Here is a 12,859-nt window from a genome sequence, read left to right as displayed (position 1 = left end):
AACAAATATGCTTGTCATCAAAAGCTTGATTTGTTATAGATTTCTGCAAATTTTATTAATAAGTGTATTAATTTGTAATAAAATAATTGTAATAACTAATTGATTTTTGTAATAATTGTAATACATTGATTTTTTCAATTTTCTGCTTTGCTAAAGAAATTGCAAAAAACATCAAGAGCTGAAAAAATTGAAAAATAGAATTAAAAAAACATCAAACATACATTTTTTGTTTAAAATATTATGCAAAAAACGACATTTGGAAAAAAATTGTTTTACTAAAACAATGTTTTTTCAAAAAAAATTAAATTAAAAATTTTAAAAAAAAACTTCCAAAACTGAAAAAAAGAAAAACAAAAGTAAAAAACAACAAAATTCACATTTTTTGTTAAATACATAATTAAAAAACGGCATTTTTGAAAAAAATATTTTAGAAAACATTTTTTAAGAAAAAAATAATTCAATAAAAATTCAAAAACTGAAAAATAGAAAAATAAAAAAAACAAAAATAGCATTTTTTGGTAAAAACTTTGTGAAAAACGACATTTTTGAAAGATAAATTATTCTAGAAAAACTTGTTTTTGCAAAAAATTATTTAAATTAAAAATTTTACATAAAAAACTTCAAAAACAGAAATAAGGAAAAATAGGAAAACAAAAAAAACATTACAAAATTGCTTTTTTTGTTAAAAACCTTATGTAAAAAACTGCAATTTTGAAAGAAAAATTATTCTAGTAAAACTTGTTTTTCAAAAAAAAATATTTAAAATTAAAATTTTCATTAAAAATTTCAAAAACAGAAAAAAGGAAAAACAAAAAACAACAAGTTGCATTTTTTGTTAAAAAACCTTATGTAAAAAACGACATTTTGAAAAAAAAATTATTCTAGTAAAACTTGTTTTTTTCAAACAGGAAATTAATTAAGTTTCATATTTTACTTTAAAAAATTGAAAACAAAAGGAAAAATAGAAAAATAAAAAACAACACAAGTTGCATTTTTTGTTAAAACCTTATGTAAAAAACGGCATTTTTGAAAGAAACAACACAAGTTGCATTTTTTTGTTAAAACCTTATAAAAACGGCATTTTTGAAAGAAATTTTTTTTAGTAAAACAAAATTTTTCGAAAAAAAAATTTTAAAATTTGACATAAAAAAAATTCAAAAACAGAAAAGGAAAAATAAAAAATTAAAAAAACAACACAAGTTGCATTTTTTGTTAAAAACCTTATGTAAAAAACGGCATTTTTGAAAGAAAAATTATTCTAGTAAAACTTTTTTTTTCAAAAAAAAATTAATTAAATTTAAATTTTTACATAAAAAAATTCAAAAACAGAAAAAAAGGAGAAATAAAAAATAAAAAAAAACATCAAGATTTACATTTTTGGTAAAAACAGTGTGTAAAACACAACAATTTTCAAAAAAAATCATTTTAGTAAAAAAGATTTTCATTTAAAAAAATGATTCAGTTCAAGACTTCACATTAAAAAACTTCAAAAACTGACAAATGGAAAAATGAAAAAAGAAACCTTTTGTAAAAAAAACGACTTTTTTTGAAAAAAGTGGCATAGTAAAAGAATATTTTTTTCAAAACAGTAAAAAATTATGCAAAAGGTTTTCAACTTTTTTTTAGAAAATTGTAAATTCTATTCTTAAGATTTGTATGAGTATCTATTTCTAAAAATTCCTGCCAAAAATTCGTCTTTTAAATGACCAGGTAATCTATTATCAAAGGCAGCACGCTTATTGCAATATTCTGATGGGAAGAATTGCTGCTAGAGTTTGCTTCGAAATTATCACTGTAATTGCTTTGGATCATCCAGTATCAGCTGCCGGGAGTTCATTGCAGAAGCCAAAAAAACCCCCGAGTTTTTGAAAAAACATATTATGAAAACAAGCCTTTTTCATCGTTAACCGCCATTTTTGAGAAATAAAACAGATATTACAAAAACAGGCATTTTTTGACATAAATTTTAATTCAAAATTGAACTTGAAACAAAAGTTAATTTCGAAAATGCATTTGTAAAACTCAAATACATTATATTATCAAAGTATCAATTCAAAAGCATGCATGAAATTCAGCTTTTTCTGAGTGTAAAAAGAGAATATTACAAATTAAACAGTCAATTAGTCACCTCAGGAAATAATAGTTTTTGGATCTGAAATTATACCGGAAATACAAACAGATAATCAGTCAAAGAAATAACTTCTCAGCCTGTTAGTTTAGTTACTATACAACTCAGCAGCTCGTCTCAATTTGCACGATGGAGGACACATGTTGTCTTCGTTTTCATCACCATCTAAATTTTTACTTCCCACTCTTTCAGGGTTATTGACAGCAGGAGCCCTTCTCTTGACAGTCTTTTGTGTACAAGACGCTGGTTGCTCAGATTTGAGGGAAGTTTTTTCAGATATTTTTTCACGTGCTTCATTAGATAAAATATAATCTTGGTAATCTGTATAATCATTGAGTACAGTACTAAGGATGGTTCTGGCAGACTTGATTGAAGTATTTTCAACACTCGATGCTCCCTGTACTTCTTTCATTGCATCTTGTCCAGTGTCTGTAGAAAAAAAGGCAAAAGGGACTGCCTGGTCCGATTTTTTGTTGTCTAACTTGGGATCAAGTGCGTTCTCTTCTTCTATAATTGCGATTATACTCCCTGTCAATGACCCATTTTCCCACTCGTCACAATCCCGATCAGGTTTCTGCTCCTGCAAATTGTCATACTCGTCAGACACACACCAGAGAAAATTAAGTTCTCTCTCCTCCTCAAAAAATCCTAATTGATTTTCATACATTGGTCTATAGGACAACTCATAATCACAAAATTGTGCACGGACTGATCTGCTCAGTTCCATGTTGTCTGAGACTTGTAAAGTTTTGTTTTCGATGTGGTTCTCGTAGAAGTCTAGAGTTGTCTGTTTGTATGGAACAGAGACTTCTGGCAAATTCTCGATTGCAATAATGAAGACTAGAAGCTGCCTCGGAATGGAGAATGGAGGTTCAGCTACCCAGCCGAAGCACGTCTTCCTCTCCTTTATAATTGCTACATCATCATTGAAATCGGGGAAGAAGTGGGCCTTCAGATTTTCGTTCAATTTCACAGATTTGATATTCATTATTCCAGCCTTTTTTAGGAGACGACGGTTGAACTCCTAAATAAAATGAAAATACAGATATTGAAAAAAAATTTTCTCTCTGAAGAAATAATATGCTACTTGCGAATGAGTACGATTATTATAATAGCCCATTATTCTTTTTTTTGGTCTGTTTTCATATTCTATAACAGAGGTGACTTACCTGGAATGGGAAATAGGAAGATGTCCTAGAGATGAAGAATATCCACTGAAAGGTTTATAACTGAAAACTTAGGTTTGTAGGAAAAGGAGACTGAAATTGTCTCCGAAAAAGAATGAAAAAGCTTACTGTAGTTGTGTTGTTGAAGAGAAGGAAAATAAGCACAATTAGTTGAATTTTTGTTTGTACACTACAATAAAAAATGACATCATTATGATGCAATAGTGACGTAATTATTACATTATTATGAGTAAGACCTCAATCACGTGAGCGGTGTATGCTTCGATAAAATAAGAATAATATCGTAATTAGTAAGTATTATTTTCTGTTCACATGAGTTCAGTGACCCCATTCAATACTTAAGTATCCGTAATTGTAGTAATCATATGACGTAGTTGGACTAAATTTTGTTCCAAAGAGGTGAGTGACCCTCTTACAAAAAATGAGATCACTTAATTGTTCGTAATTGACAACATAGTAGGACGTAATTGTTAAATAATTATGATTTAACTCAATCATTTAACGATTAATTCTGAACAATAGCAAAAAATTCGTGACAAATTTGTGCTCATTAAACCTATATCGATCACCTGAGAAGATTCATCTTTACAAAAGATGATCTCAAAAGTTGATGTTTTAAGGTCACTAAATAATTGGATTGTTGATAAGAACTTAGAGAAAAACGGATGGTGGCAAGATTGTCTAGTTTTTGATATATTTTAGATAAATATTTGATAAAATTTTGTTATTTTGATTACAATTTGGGTATTTTTTGACAAGATTTCGCTATTTTGTTGTAAAAATGGGTATTTTTGGCGAAATTTGTGTCTCTTTGTGTGGCAAGTATTGGGATATTTTTGCTAGAACCGGGTTCTTTTTCGCAGGAATTAGGTATTTTGGGAAAAAATTTAGTAGATTTTGGTAATAACTGGGTATTTTTGCTATGAAGTGTGTAATTCATGACTAGAAACAGATATTTTTGTGCTAGAATTTATTTTTTTGGCAACAGTTTGATAATTTTTGTAAGCATTTGGGTGTTTTTGACAGTAATTGGATATTTTGAGCCAAGAAGTGGGTTTTTTTTGGTCAGAATTGGGTATTTTTTGGTCAGAATTGGGTTTTTTTGGCCAGAATTGGGTATTTCTTGGGATGAATTGGGTAATTTTGCCAAGAATTGGGTATTTTTCGGCCAGAATTGGGTATTTTTTTGGACAGAATTGGGTATTTTTTGGCCAGAATTGGGTATTTTCTGGGATGAATTGGGTAATTTTGCCAAGAATTGGGTATTTTTTGGCCAGAATTGGGTATTTTTTGGTCAGAATTGGGTATTTTTTGGCCAGAATTGGGTATTTTTTGGTCAGAATTGGGTATTTTTTGGGAAGAATTGGGTATTTTTTGGAGAAAATTGGGTATTTTTGCCAAGAATTGGGTATTTTTTGGCCAGAATTGGGTATTTTTTTGCCAAGAATTGGGTATTTTTTGGCCAGAATTGGGTATTTTTTGGCCAGAATTGGACATTTTTTGGGAAGAACTGGGTATTTTTTGGGAAAAATTGGGTATTTTTTGCTAGAAATTGGGTGTTTTTGCCAAAAATTGGGTATTTTTCGACAACGATTGGCTATTTTTGGACAAGAATTGGGTGTTTTCGGCAAGAATTAGGTATTTTTTGTATTTTTTGGTATGAAATGGGTATTTTTTTTCATTTTTTTAAGAATAGGCTATTTATTAAAAAGAACTAAATATTTTTTACCAAAATTTTTTTGGTTTCAGGTTTCAGAATCTAAAACTTTAAAAAATACAAACTTGTCCTCTTTTCACGACTTTTGGATTCTGCTTGAAAAATTACGCTATAAAGATGTACTGTAACAAACAATTCCAAAAAATATAGTTTGAGGTTTCAGGTTTCAGAAGCTGAAACTTCGGAAAAAACCAAAAAGTGTAACTTCTTAGGGTTAGAAATTTGCCATCAAATGCTTTGTTTAAAAACAACATATAGAGAGTTGATATAGCATACCATTCTCAAAGAAATTGTTTTGTAGTTTGAGGTTTGAGAAACTAAAACTTCAAAAAACCCAAACCCATAATCTATAATTGACCGTGAAGTTACCACCATTGAACTCCACTTCGAAAAATACCCTCTGAAGTTGTACTGTAGCATATATTTTCGACCAAAAAATTTTTTAGTTTGAGGTTTGAGAATCTGAAACTATGAAAAAACAAAAAAAATTTTTCAGTGATGGTTTTCTGTGCTTTAGTATTTTTCATTGAAATCAGCGTTAAGAAAAACTTTAATCGATTATTAGAACAACTTTATATAAAAGTTTTTTACGGTTTCGGGTTTTTGAAACTGAAACTACCGCGAAAAAAAACCAGAAACTACCAAATTAAAATGCCAAAAAATCCGTTTCTTGCATGCTTTCCCATCATGAGTAAAAAAATTGAAAAATTGGAATTTTCAAAAAAAGCATTCAAGAAATTTTTGTGAAAAGCTTCCGATAATTTGAAATTATTGAAAACAAAACTTCATTAATAATCGAAATTTTTTAAAAAAAAATGATAATTGAAAAAATTATGCGTAAATGAAAAGTTTGAAAGTAAAAGTTCCGCAGATATATTTTATTAAGTAGATAAAATTAGCTGAAGTGCATTAGAGCGGATGCTTTTCCCTGGGGCTATTAAGATAATTATCCCTGGGTAATTACGATAAGATGACAGCTCTATTGTTCTCACTCTCTTTTTTAGGTACGTCTTTGGAAAATTGATGAAAATAGGCTATAGGTAATCTTTATACATAGGTACGTCCTTTTACCCCCCCCCCCACTCTTGCTGACCTACTACTACTTTTGGAGCAGGAAATTACACGTTTTTTCAGTTAAGAAATTTAAATATGCTACTGCAATAATTGGCTGATTGTTTTGGATGTGTTTTGAAATTTATAAGTGATTAATATGATTTTATTTTAATATTGGCGTTTTCAGTTACTTAGCGGGTTTTTAGGCTAATTTCACAATTCTTTGTTTTGTTTTATTGCATTCATTGGGGGTTCGAAGCGAATTCCTTTGCTCGATGGCTTATCAAAATATGCGGTTTTCAGTCGATCGTATTTTGTTGTCAATAAACAGTGTTTTTATTGAGAAATGACAGAAACCAAAAAAAATGTTTGCCAATTTCTTGCGGTCTCCCAATATTGCACCAAAAGGTTATATGCCTTTAATGGCTTGCCTATTGCTACAAGAGTACTTCAGTGTTTTTCGTTTGAGGTGCACTTTTGTTATATAGGAAATTGATTTGTTAGTTCAGAAGTTCTTGTTTGAGGTGCACGTTTGCTATATATGAAATTAGATTGCTAGTTCTTGATGTTTTTATGGCTTTATACTTATTTGACGTTGAAATTTTAAATGCTGTTTCAAGTTGATATTAGTTTGTCGACAGAGTAGTTTTTTGGTAGAGACGAATCTAGTTTTACGTCCTTAGACAAAAATTCGTTTCGCTTTACTTCATCTTGCTGCTTTTAAATTGCTCTGGAACAAAGTTAGAAGTGATTATGCTAAACTTAGGTCTTTTTATGCAAAGTTTTCTTTAACCATTTTGTTCTAGATTGTTTTTTATCGATTTCACTTCTCGAGTGACTTCACGCATGACTCGATTTCAGAAATTACGTTTGCTGCTAAAACAAAATTGTAAGAAAGGCTAGCGCAAGGACCTGAAATCTGAGTTGGATAGTGCTTCATTCATTTACGCCTAATGTCAGGAGTTCGAGCCCCTCTTTTTTCGGAATTTTCAGCAATGAAAATTTGTCTAGGCTACAGACCCCCCTCTGAATTTGTCCCACGTTAGTCTGTTTGTTTTGACTTTTTCGCGTGAAATATGACTTCTGGAGGCTAGTTTCACTCGAAAAAGGAAATCAAAAATAGAAACGAGTTAAACCCATTTGGCCAAAATTTAGATGCACGAAACCGGGCTTTTTCTCTGAGTCTTAGCATCATTGATGCTTTTTAATAGCCGCTCTGGTCTTCTCAGCCGGCTATTTTAGCGCTCCTATTTCAGATAACTTCGTCAGATAACATTTTTATTTGCTTTATACCTCATTTTGCCGCTTTTTCGATATTTTGCCTAAAATTGTTTTGAATTCTCGGGGCTAGTCTCATTCTGCTGAGGTTGCTTTTAAACAGCAGTTTCTATGCAATGCAATCTCAGTTGAACGTAATCATTAAATGAAAATGAATTCATGAAAATACGGGATAAACTCATTAAGCCCAATTTTAGATGCGCGCTGTCTGAAGTCTTTGCTAACACGTCTACTGCCTTTTGTCATTGACTCTGGCCCCTGTATCGTATCCTCTAATTAAAAATACAGGAATTTGTCTAGTTACGAACTCCTGTCAATATATTTTGAACTAAAACTGTTTTTCTACAACAATCAATTTTTTTTGTTCTGTTTCAATTCCAATCGGTGTTATTGCGGCTATTTTTTGGCAATCTACTGGATACTTCAATCTACTTCTGGTATTAGTACTAGCCCCATTTATCCTCTCATTAGGAAAAAGGAGTGTCTGAAAAAGGTCTATCAGTTTCAAGGAGATTATGGGAATCATGGCGAGTTGATTTAATTTTTGTCGTTTCATTTGTTCTTGTGTTCATTCTAGTGAAAAGGAGAACTGATCTAACTGTTGTTAACCCTTTATTCGTATGCACGTATATCCTTTTTAAGAATATATTAAAGTTGGAATTACAAAAAGAAGCCATGAGTCTAGCAAATGCGATGTTTGTCCAAATGGAGCAAAGATGCTGTTGTCTGATTTTTTGTCGGCAACTAATGATTTTCTTTTATTCGTATGCACGTATATCCTTTTTAAGAATATATTAAAGTTGGAATTACAAAAAGAAGCCATGAGTCTAGCAAATGCGATGTTTGTCCAAATGGAGCAAAGATGCTGTTGTCTGATTTTTTGTCGGCAACTAATGATTTTCTTTTATTCGTATGCACGTATATCCTTTTTAAGAATATATTAAAGTTGGAATTACAAAAAGAAGCCATGAGTCTAGCAAATGCGATGTTTGTCCAAATGGAGCAAAGATGCTGTTGTCTGATTTTTTGTCGGCAACTAATGATTTTCTTTTATTCGTATGCACGTATATCCTTTTTAAGAATATATTAAAGTTGGAATTACAAAAAGAAGCCATGAGTCTAGCAAATGCGATGTTTGTCCAAATGGAGCAAAGATGCTGTTGTCTGATTTTTTGTCGGCAACTAATGATTTTCTTTTATTCGTATGCACGTATATCCTTTTTAAGAATATATTAAAGTTGGAATTACAAAAAGAAGCCATGAGTCTAGCAAATGCGATGTTTGTCCAAATGGAGCAAAGATGCTGTTGTCTGATTTTTTGTCGGCAACTAATGATTTTCTTGACTTGACACTACTTGTTTTCATTAAAATCTTGAAAATGTGTCCGCATTTTGTTGATTCTATTGTTACCAAGTCTCATTACTGAGTGTTTTAAAGAGGTCTAATAAGGTAATATAATGACTCTCCTGGCTTCAAATGCTCTTTTCTGTAGGTTTGTTACATGTTACAGTCTGTCTAATGACAAATATTATTGATTGCAGTAGTGGCATAGAGGCAATTCATGCGTGGCTATTGTTAATAGCTAATAGTTTAAATGACTGACACTTTTTTTTAAAGAAATATAGGTGAATTTTGAGTTCTGAGGGTTTTGTTATTTTTGTAGTCTTTCCCCTCATTTGCTAAAGTCATTTATTCAAAAATTTAAAAGGTAAAGTCAGAAATGAGCATACCCGAATCTAATTTTCCTTTCCTTTTGGGTTATCATACGTGGCCAGTTACCAATTTAATGATGATGCCATTTAATTTCCTAAGAGCTAGGAGAATTTTCGGGTTTTGTTCATATATGTCATTTTTTTTTCTTTTGCTAAACTTGGTTCTTCACAATAAGTCTTTTCAATTTTTGTTTCTTTGCTGACAAGTCCAATTCGTTTTCTCAAGAGGGATAATTGTACCTTCGGTTTTTGTTTAAAAAAACATTGATAAATTTCGGATAAAGTATTGCCCTTCAATATTGTATTGCCGGCACATAAATCCATCTCATTATTAAAATGTCTGCTTCAAGCACAATCCTATGTGCTTGTGCTCCGTTGTTTTATTTTTGGGAGTGTTCTATTTGGTCAGCATCAAATTATTCAAACAAATTGGTATTTTGTTCCAGATATTTTCTGTTTTTTTTTTTAATTTCCGCCTTTGTTTGTTTATATGTATTGATAACCAATTTTCTTGAGCAACCTCTTTTTAAGTTCCCAGGTCAAATATAAATCCCTTCAGTTGTGACTTTAAGCTTGGATAATCTGATTTTGTATTCTGAATTCAAATTTCTATGTGTGCGCAGTGCTCTTTTTTGTTTAGTTGTGCTCACTTTTGGACTCATTGTGTGGGTTTTTGGGAAATTTTTTTTGTTCGCTTGGTGAAATTAATTGATCAACTTACAAATTGCAGTGGAGTTGTTGCTCCATTTTGCATTCGAGTTGATTTCATGGTTGTCATTCCATTTGTTCTAGTGTTCATTCTAATGAAATATTAAAAAATGATCTCAGTGGTATGCCCTTGTTCGTCTAGACGTTTTTTACCTCGTTTTTATTAAACCTCATTTTATGTATCGACGTCTATCCTTTTTTAAGAATCTATTAAAGAAGGAAAAATCTTAAACAACAGAAACTTGAGCTACTTTTGCAGAGGCAGTCTATCTCTGCATCAATTGGTAGACAATTGAGGCAATATAGTGGATGAGTGGGATCAGAACATTTTGTTCCATCGCACTTTAGCGAGCCTCCTTGTCTATTCTCAACAGTTTGCCAAACGTTTGAAAATATTTTAACCAACAAACGGGAAGCCATATTTAGATTGAAAACTGCTGCAGCTGTTCAATTCGTTACTTACTGTTATTTATTGAACTCTCGTTACAATAACAAAAGTTGCATGTCTTAACGATGAAACAACTTGTTATCACCCGATTATTACTACTAAAACCTTAGTGGCGAAAATCTGCTTCTTTATAAGTCTCTTCTTCCGCCACTTTTTTCTCGCCACTATTGAAGCGTGGCCAAAAGAGAGTCTTATTGGCTTCAATGTGGTGTAAAATTATGCAACTCTAGTAATCGCAACGAGAGATGATTAAATCTGTAACCAGACTGTTGTTAGCGCCCTAGTGAATTAATTCCTCAATACTGGAATTAATTCCTCAATACTGGGTTTCATCTCCGAGTTAGATAAGTTCTCGATTTCAATTAGAACCGTGGGGTAGTACTCATGATAAGCCCTTGAATGGCGAAATTGGTAATTAATAGCCGCCTTCATCTTCTCAACCGGCTATTATAGCGCTTCTAATTTTTTCACAATTCAAAGAATTTGAATTGTATTGGGGCGCTGTCTTTTTACGACTCGAAGAGGAGTATTGGAGTCCTTTTTTGTAATCAATTTTATTGGAGTGATTTTTGAAGCGCGAAATGAAACGCGAGAAAAATTTTGGAGTGTTTTTGGTGCTGAACAAAAGTGAAGAGCGGAGCGAAAAGAGAGTGGTTTTTGTTCATACCGCTGATTTTGAGAGAGCGAGAAATTGATGTGAAAAAATTTTCTCTAAGCGAGCGAAATTTTTTTGTTCACGTGCGGCTTTTAAAAGCAGTTTTTTTGCAACTTTTGATGGTTATGAGGTTTGATTATGATACTATTAGTTTTAGGCTTGTTTCGATAGGAATTGAAGGTTTCAAGTAGTTAATTTGAGTTTAACGCTAACTTGGAGGTTTTTGATCAGTTTTGCTGATCAAAGAATTTTAATGATTTTTTGCCTGTTTTTTGTTTTAATGCTTTAAGTGGGATTTGGATAAAAGCTTGTTGCTTAAAGAATATTCAGATACCATTTGACTTAAGATTTCTTGGTATATATCATTTTTGTCTTAGGAAAATTGACAGAAAAATTGAGAAATTTTAAACCATTTTATTTTTTTCTTTTTGATCATAGACAAGTTTCTTTGCTTATTATGACTTGCGCATTGTTTTGCGAGTTTTCCATTGCTCTAATTGCAAAGGAACGTTATTCGACTTTATGTTTCCTTGTACTATTAAAAAAAGTCTTAAATTTTTCTAGTTTTTTCAATTTGTTTTAAGTTTTTGAATGCCGTTTCTATTCTTCCTCAAATTTTTTATGGCATTTGCAGAGGTTCAGGGTTCACAATAGTTGTTGTAGTTGTTTAGTCATAGGCATAGGCAATTTTCTCCTTCGAGTCGTTTCCGGAATTCTTCCGGCTATGTTTTTAAGATCTGTTCACACATTGTCATGATTTCTGAAGTCAAATTGGAGTAGTGATTTTGGTAACGCCGAAACAGGAAGTAAAGCGAAAAAGCGAGTGGTTTTGCGGCGTGAAATTTTTTCACTTTAAATTTAAAGTAGAGTGAGAAAACGGTGTTCGAACAAAAATTCGCTTTCTCGCTAGTGGTTTTTTGTTCACATGCGGCAATTTCCCTTTGATTTTTACTGTTCTTCGATTTTTTTTGATAGGATTTTTTCGAAATTGTTTTCACAATCCATTCATAGTCCGTTCCAGGTCTAGTTTTCTGTTTAGTCAATAAAAATTCTTTGAATTTGTACGTCAGGACTTGTCCTGCTATGTTTTTTTTTAACTTTGTCGAACTTTTTTTTCGCTTTACCCATTTTGCCGCTGTTTCGACATTTTGCGTGAAATCGTTTTGAATTCTCTAGGCTTGTTTCACTCTTCTGTCATTCTGCTCAAAGTCCTTTTAAACAGCAGCTGCTCAGTAAAGCAATTTAAAATGAAGAGAGTCAGTATAAAAAAATCAAAGTCAGAAATAGAAACGGGATAAACCCATAAAGCCCATTTTCAGATGCCCGGTACTTGAACTTTGCTATCATAAGTTTTAGTTACTATCTATAATACTTATTGGTATTGATACTAGACCCTGTAGCCTCTCAGTGATAGACAGGACTATGTTCAATTACGAAATGACATCAAAATAAATTGCACTTAAAAATGTTTTTATACAAAATCAATTTTTGTTGATATTTTCTTTTCTTTCAATCCCAATAGAGTTATGGGAATCAACGGCGGCTGTTTTCCGGCAATATGCCGGGTATGTTTGATATTGAGGTTTATAACTGCTAGTGACTTTCAAACGTAATTTACTCAATTTAGTTCGCTCTTGTTTGTCTGATTTACGTTTTTGCCTTATTTAGAAATGTGTATCATTTTTTCCTATGTAAATCTTAATTGCCCTCAGTCGGTTTTGTTTTTTTGTGAAATGTTTCTACGAATTATTTGGTATTCGGGAACAAATTTGGGTTAATACTATGAAAACTATTAAGAGTTCTGTCGATTCTACCGCCTCTAGGCTGGGGTGTCTTTAATAAGAGAAGGATTTAGAGATAAATCTATCTTCTGTACCACCGAGGGCCGGAATTTCAAGTTCCACCGTTCTGGCGACAGGTTTTGAGCAGTGTAAATTTCATGTGGTGGCCTTAAATTCATCTGGACATGGCTG

The 12,859-nt window shown here is 31.7% G+C and overlaps 1 protein-coding gene across 1 annotated transcript in view; it reads right to left on the bottom strand.

Annotated features, from left to right (window-relative positions):
* LOC142334744 (uncharacterized) overlaps positions 1-12,859 on the bottom strand; it is a 447,170-nt gene that overhangs the window by 306,407 nt on the left and 127,904 nt on the right. The gene's annotated exons all lie outside the window — the stretch shown is intronic.

The sequence above is a fragment of the Convolutriloba macropyga genome, chromosome 2, assembly GCF_964194025.1.
Source record: "Convolutriloba macropyga chromosome 2, txConMacr16.3, whole genome shotgun sequence".
Lineage (NCBI taxonomy): Eukaryota > Metazoa > Xenacoelomorpha > Acoela > Convolutidae > Convolutriloba > Convolutriloba macropyga.
This window is presented reverse-complemented; position numbering and strand designations above follow the sequence as displayed.